The sequence below is a fragment of the Narcine bancroftii genome, chromosome 6 (genome assembly GCF_036971445.1).
Source record: "Narcine bancroftii isolate sNarBan1 chromosome 6, sNarBan1.hap1, whole genome shotgun sequence".
Taxonomy (NCBI): Eukaryota; Metazoa; Chordata; class Chondrichthyes; order Torpediniformes; family Narcinidae; genus Narcine; species Narcine bancroftii.
Window position 1 is genome coordinate 32,804,780 of NC_091474.1, and position 8,343 is coordinate 32,813,122.

An 8,343-nucleotide genomic window follows, 5' to 3' on the forward strand; every position below is an offset into this window, starting at 1 on the left:
AGATATTGTGAAAACATACAAACGCCTTACAGACAGCGCCAGATTCACTTGGGTTGCTGGTTAGCATTGTGCCAACTGCTATGCTATGCCCCTATTTTAAACTGAATACTTTTGCCACTGAGATCCCAACTGGAGGAGATAGTCCTTCTATATTCTCCCACTGAATGTCCTTCACTTTTTTAATACTCGTGCCAGATCTCCGTTCAATGTCGTTTGCATCAGTAGAAGTACATCTACCCTCCAGTGTAGCTCACTGTTAATGTGAGAACTGAGAATTGGGCTTTAGGTATTGCAGGGAGCCAGTTTGCTAATGTTTGATTTAAAGTGGCTGCTATGATTGATGCTTTTGATATAAACAGGTGAAAAAGTGGGTTCATTCATAATTTGTGAGTTTGTTGACACTGGATGAAAACCTGGAACTCATTTATTGGAATTATGTACTTTGTAAATAATCAATCTCTGAGCATATGAACCTTATTCTAAATTGTATTCTTTGAGATTGATTATTTTTCAAAACAGCAGTGGTCACTAACAGTCATTTATTTAAGAGGTGCTTAATATGCCACAATGAATTTAAAAAGTCTAATTTTTATTTGCTGTGATGTCAGTACTTGAGTAAACTGATCCAGTAAATTAAAAAAAAACAAACAATAGGTATTTTCCATTCACATTTTTAGCTTGCTCTGTTATTCAATCAGATCAGGGCTGGTCATCCAATTCAGAGCCCAATTCCTACTTTAACCCCACAGTCCTTGAATCTCTGACTATTTTTTTATAATTTTGTGTAACTCATAGAAAAACTTCAATTATTGGGCCAATTGCTTTCTGTCACAGATAAAGCCACTGATTTACCTATCTTTGAGTGAAGAAATTTTTTTCTGCTCCTCAATCCTAAATGACCCAAGTTTATTTGTCATTCCAATTGTATCAATTCAATCCGACAAAACAGCGTTCTCCAGTCCATGGTGCAGAACAGTGCAAAGCACAAGTACAGACATAATGACACAAATACACAGTGCATATGTACATACTGTATATTAAGATAAATATGATTAATAAATACTATTCATAGCGTTGTTTCATCAGTCTCACTGCCCTTGTGAAGCTGTTCCTCAGCCTGGTGGTTCTGGCTCTATTGCTTCTGTAACATTTTCCCAATGGAAGTGGCTGGAAGATGCCATGTGCAGGATGTGTTTTCTGCTGCTTTTATGGTCCTGTGGATTGACCACCAATCCAATGCTCTAGAGCAACTATTTCACACTGATTCAGCCAACCGGGATACTCTCAATAGATCTCCTGTAGAAAGTTGACAAAATGATGGCTGTTAGCTTTTCCCATCTCAGCCTTCTGAGGAAATGCAGTCACTGTTTTTTCCTTCCTGACTAGTGAGGAGATATTTTTGTGTCCAGGATTGGTCGCTTTTTTTCAGTGGATTCCATGGAATGGTGCTCTTCACTCTCTCCACTACTGAGCTATTAATGTGTAGTGGAGGGTGATTGCCCCTGGGCCTCCAGAAGGCCACAGTCTTCTCATTTGTCTCATCCATGTTGAGACCGGTTGTAATTCTTGGCCATTTCATGAGACTTTCCACCTCTTTGTATTTCATTTTAATGTTGCTGATGAGGCCAACCATTGTTGAGTCATCTGCAAACTTGACTCTTGGCACTGGATCTGGCGTTGCATTTATGGGTCAGTGGTGTGAACAGGAGAGGACAGCCCACAGCCCTGAGCTGCATCAGTGATCCGTATGACGGTGCTTGACGTTCTGCTGCTAAGCTTGTTAGACTGCAGAATCCAGATACAGAAACAACCTCTGGGGTATGATTTCATCAACTGCTGAGCTGAAGTCAACAAACAGCAGCCTGGTGTATGAGATGTCATTCTCCAGGTAAGTTAGGGTGGAGGGAAGGCGATAGCATCATTAGTCGAATGGTTCTATCTGAAGGCGAATTGAAATGAGTCCATTGTCTCTGGAAGATGCACTCTGATACATTCCATCACCAGACACTTGAAGCATTTTGTCATGGGAGAGATCAGTGCCACTGGGTGGTAGTCGTTGAGGCCTATTACTGTTGCTTTCTTTAGAAACAGGATAATGGTGGTACCCATGGGGAAAATGGACTGCTGCAATGGTGTGTTGACCATCTGTGAAAGGACCTCTGACAGTTGGTCAGTGCAGTCCTTCAGTACCCAGCCGGATACCCCATCACCTCCACCTCCTTTGTTCTCGACTTCACCACCTTCCTGTATCCTACTTTGTGTCCTGTTCATCCATAACATCAGCACTTTTTGAAGTTCTGTGTGCAACTCCCCATTTACTTCACCTGCCATTTGGTATTTCTTTGCTCTCCGCATAGAGGTTCCATATCATGAGAGATAATATTATTCTGTGTTATATTAATCTTGAACTAGCAACACTGCCCTACTGCCTTTCCTGTCTTCCTGGCCTTCCTAAGTATTGAATACCTTCCATTTATTTCCCACTGGTGATGCTTCTGTAAACCATGTTTTCATAATCTCCATTGTATTAGACTATTTGTTCCTGTTTGTGTAATTAATTTAACAACTTATGGTGATTGCCACATCTATTAAGAGATAAAGCCTTTTGTTTTGAGGCACAAGTGATTGAAGATGCTGTAATCTGGAGCAAAATCGATCTGCTGGAAGAACTCAGCTGGTCAAAGGACAAAGGAATTGTTAATGTTTCGGTTCAAAATCCTTCAGATTTTATGCCTGTTTATTTGATGAACTTGGACCCCATAGTAATAATTTGAAATGTGGCCCTGTTTGCTTTTTCAACTTTCATTTCTGTTTTCTGTCTTATTTCTATTCTTGGTTTCTCTCTATAGGTCCCCATTATCTTGCCATTTTAATTTATACCATCCCCAAAGCCACCAGTGAACATGTCCTGAAGGACATTGGCCTGGTTCTGCTCGGCTGCAACCCATCCATCTTATAAAAATCTAACTTTCCTGAGGACCAGTCATTTCTTTTACACCATTTCTCTATTCAACATCTGATTTATCATTCTGTTATTTCTCTGAATGGCATACAGCACTGGTAGTAATCCTGATACCACTCCCTTTTTAGTTTACTTCCTAACTCCCTCCATCTGCTGTATAGTTGGTAATTCCAAGCATCATAATCATTAGTTGCATATCTTCTCCCTCAAATGGTCTCCAGCCACTTTACAATATCTTGACCCTGGCACTGGAGAGGCAGAGCGCCATCCTGTAGTCATGTGTATCGCTGTAGAAGTAGCTTTGGCCCTGGCAATGGAATCCTCATTCACTAGCACGCCCACTCTTCCCCTTCTGTGCAGCAGAGCCTCCCATAGCGCTGTGGCTGAGATTTATGTTACCTTTCCCTGATAAACTCAGCAATATTGAAGGAGAGGATGGCCACAGGAGACACCCATAATGCCTTTCTTGTCAGTGCATTCTTTATCTGCAGTGGACTGCATGCTGTCCACATACATCTCAGCATCATGGATTCACCACGAAGAATCCGTGCTCATCTCTAGATTGATAATGTAGTTAATATGCAGCTGCACCAAAATATATTTCCAACACATGTTTGCTGACAGTGGAAACGTACCTCATTTCCCATTAATATGTCTGAGTTCTTATGCTATAACTTAAATTAGCTGAAAGTCTATTACACTAGGGCAGCCATTCTCGATTTTTCTTTTTTGGCCATGGCACCCCGAGGACTCTGTTCAAAGTTCATGGGCCACCTTCCCTGTGAAGCAGTCAAGTTTAGGTTTCTTCTGTACTTCTTGTGAGGTGAAAATAAAACGAGGCTTTTACTTAAATGTGCCGTGGCCCCCAGGGGGCAGTGGTGTCTCTGCTGAGAATGGCTGCACAAGGAGCTTCCTACCCATTGGCTCCTTGCGTTTAAACTCCCAGGGCCTCTGTACCTCCTTTTTGTTAAGACCCCTCAGTCTCTGTTCCTGCTCTTCTCATCTGTTGTGTCTTAGAACTACTGATGATGCGTGGTGCATGGCAGAAAGGTAGTACTTGTTAAATGCCATATAAATCACTGGTTTCCATTGTGCAGCGAATCACACTGGATATTGATGATGGTGGTGAGAGTTTATTGTCACATACATGATGCGCTTAAATTGAATTCTCCCAATTGCATTTTGATGTCGGCTTTAATGGTAAATACTCTTGTGCTGCCTTGTCAGTCCACTTTACTCTATTTTCTCCTGCAAAATGCCAGTGTAAAGAATATCCTTCATAAACATTGATCATCCTCTCTGGTATAGAAAGGATTAGAAAAGACACATTCAAACTTGTTGAAAAACATGCAAGTGAATATGTGCTTAAAGAACAGCAAAGAGGAAGAGGCTCGTCACAACAGACATTGCATGAAATGGACTTTAAAGATAGATTATATATGATATTTGACTGAGTAAGAAATAAAATGTCGAATAATATGGAAAATAGAATGAATGGACTGAAAACTTGCATAAGTTAAGGGTCTAAACACAGACGCTTCAGAGTAAAATTGACAATATTGAGCACTTTTCAACATCAATGATGCTGTTAGATCTATTGTTCCCCTGCCTGTCACATTGTCATATTTCTCATTGACACCAACATTAATTTTACTCTGTTTTAGATAGGAGGTTTAACTGTGTAACTTTCAGGAAAAAGAATACAATTTCAAAGAGAATGGAACATGAGAAACATTTATGTAAACCCTGCAAGTTTTATCTCCCAGATCTAAATATATGTTATTAATAAAACCATCAGTTTAAACATGTATATGGAAGTATTGCAATGTACACTTGTCTAAAACTTTTAAATAAGTAACAACTATATTTGGACAGAAATTTATTCGGTTTTATGTTTTGTTATTTCTGAAAAGAAACTTTCACTCAATAAGATGTAACTGCTTGTGTTTCCTAAGCCTACATCACTGTCTGGACTTGAATTTATTTGTAAAACCTTAACTACTTCTCAAGTACATCCTAAAATTCACAACGGGGTTGAATCACCTGCCTTAAGGTCTCTGACAATGTGAACACCACCCTGTTGATTAAGAAATTGGGCATTAAATATACTGGACAACAAATATTTTGCTTCCTAACACTTTTGGGTGTATTTTATGGATTTTGGGCTGCTGATCACAAAATTCACCTTGAAATGATCTTAACATGTACCATACTTTTAGATATAACCTATTTTTGTGATTTCTTGTCATATTTTAAGTCTACTAGTATATGGCCGACAAAGCAACCTGTTTTGGTCAGTCCAAGTATGCCAGGGCATGCACTCAGTGCAGGTACAATGCAAATGTCCGCATGGTCGTTCGTACATGCCCAGCATGCCAGCTTGTGAAGTCCCGCACTCTTCCTCCTGGTCCGCATGGCAGAATAAGGCGGGGAGCTCGCTCAGCTGCGGTCTGGCAAATTGATTAAATAGGCCCTATGCCAGACTGTATGGGTAAACGTTATGTCCTAGTCATGGTTGACACATTTTCGGGCCTGGTTTTTGCTTTTCCCACCAAGACGGCTGACCAAGCTAGCACTATCCAAGGACTAAACCATTTAATTTCTCGTTATGATGTACCAGAAGAAATTCAGTCTGATAATGGCTCACACTTCTCCGGGAAGGCAATCTGTGATTGGGCAACTGACAACAGTATCTTATGGGTCCACCATATTCCTTATTACCCATAGGCTGCCGGGTTATTTGAACGAATGAATGGCTTACTGAAGGAACAAATTCGTTTGTTAACAGCACTGGGGACCCTGAAGGGGTGGTGCCATGTGCTGCAGCAGGGAGTCAACAATTTGAATCATCGCCCTTTGAAGGGAGGTACACCTTTCCACTGACTTCTTCATGCTTCTGAATTACACCCTCTCAGGTGCCAAGATTTTCTTTGGCGCCTTGATCCCAGGTTATGGCGATATTTGTATTTCCCAAGAGGTTCACATATTATATGATCTGATGAGTTCTATTGCCAATGAGACATCCTTTGCCCTTTCGTCTGTCAGTCAGGGCCTTAATGACCTTAATCACGAGCTCTCTGCTGTCAGGACAGTGGCTTTACAGAATCGTATGGCCCTGGATTTTCTTTTAGCAAAACAGGGTGGCACGTGTGCTGTTGTCAGTTCTGAATGTTGTTCATATGTTCCCGATGTATCCACTAATGTATCTGATATTGTTCAACATGTTTCAAAATCTGTTCGTGAGCTTCAGCGTCTGGGTATTGTGGCCCACAAGGATAGTTTGAGCCTTGGTTGAAATCCTTTTTCATGGTTAACTGGTACATTTGGGGGATTGGGCTAGAATATTCTCCGTTGGATGCTTGCATTATTACTTGTTTTTGTGCTTATTATAGTTTTAGTTTCTTTTTTGCGCTCCTTCTGTACTCAAATGCTTGTTAGGTCTTGTAAGTGACAGGCTGCGACCAAGGGGTGGAATGTAATGGAGGATTTAGACCAGATGATGCAAGAAGGGATGCAGTTGCATCTGAAGACATAATCTCAATTCCACTATGAGACCCAGGATGCATATTTAATAAACACATCTAAATTCCACCATGGGGCCCAGGATGCAGTTGAATAGGAAGGCATTATCTAAATTTACACTATGGGGCCCAAGGATGCATATGGATCAGTAGACATTATCCAACTTCCACCATGAGGCCAAGAGATGCAGTTATCTTTTGTTGGTCGCAGACTGTCAGGAGACCTTGAAGATAATTAAATCATTTGTTCAAAGAGATAAGATTCCAAACTGACCTCCTGGTCCGGGGAGGTGGAGAAGCTGCTACCGGCGCCCAGACAACCTACAAGTGTGCAGTTGTCACCTCGCTTTGGCAGTTGGGACCAGTCCAGGCATTGATAAGTATAATTGGGAAAGGCTTGCATATTGTAGTGTGAATACAGCTTTAGATTTAGTAATAAAGACTTGTATAAACTGAACTGCTCTCGGGGTGTGTGACTATTTTCTTTTGGTAGCTTGAACACTGTGACCAATCTAAAACGAACAAAGTGAGAAGTACAAGTTTACCCAAGACATAAGCAAAAGCAGAATGGATGGGGTTTACTCTCACCAGGTACGAAAATTTCTGTCTTTTGGAGCCGTCGAGGACATTTGAAAAACTTCTTTAGGCAAGTTGGCAATCTCTGTTTCTGCACTGACATTGGTGGGTTGTTCACAGCTTTGGGTTGTGTGCAATACTCATAACAGTGGCATCTTTTTAAAACATTTTTATTCACAGGACATCACGACCATGGAAAAGTGGTATCAGGACAACTGGAATCCCATCAATGCTGGCCGACAGTGGCAAAATATGTTTAGGTCAGTTGAACTAATGTCAGCGATTGAATGTGCTAAATTCAATACATGTTAATTTAATGGTTCTCCGACTTCCTTATGTGATACAAAGGTCATTTCAGCTTGAAGTTGTCTATCATAATCCCCAATTTTTTTCAGGAAGGAAACCTTTTGAAATAATTTGCTGTCCAGTGATATCTGCAGGAGAATACAGCACGTGACACAACAATCATCAAGAAGGTGATTAAAACTTTGATTTTGTTAGATCACAACTTGACACCTCTTGAGTGAAAACCTCACACCTACTTTTTTTTAATGATACCCAGAATACTCACAAGTGTCTCAGTGTTATTTTTGATTCCTAAAATAGGTTGCATTATCTGTTTTAGAGCAATTAAGTGGGTGCATCAAAGTCTCAATTTTAATATCATTATACTTTAATTTCTGTTCACCCAGTGTCACCTTGCCTGTCAGTCTTCCTGAGTTCAGTGCAAATTATAAGGAGAAGAACAGGGAAAATGTAGGATGATGATCAGTTCATGGGACTCGGCATTATTCATATGTAAATAACTTTGTAACTTCAGGAAAAAAAGTCATAATTAAACAGCTATATCGAAAAGATACTGTCCTTTGTTAGATTCACAAAGCCTACACACTAATCTTTCCCTTGGGAGTGACAGGCTTTGAAAGTCCTGAAACTATTGTTAGACACAAACTAAACATGCCACAACTGATAATTTATCGAGTCCTGATCAACTACATCAGCTATCAAAATTCATTTTTCAAGCACGCTGATAATTCAATCCTTCAGATAATACTGACTTTGGAGATTTCTAATTTTTTTAAAAATTAAGCTTTACTATCTCCCTTTTTTTTCCAATTCCTTTTTATTTCTGTATCTAATTCAACATTGCTTTAAGCTTAAGAATTCAGACACCTGCCTACATTTTGCTCATACCTCACTGAAGGGCTCAAGCTTGAAATGTGGGTTCTGTATCTTTATCTTTGCTATACAAAGGCCACTGTTTAACCTGCTGAGTTTCTCCAG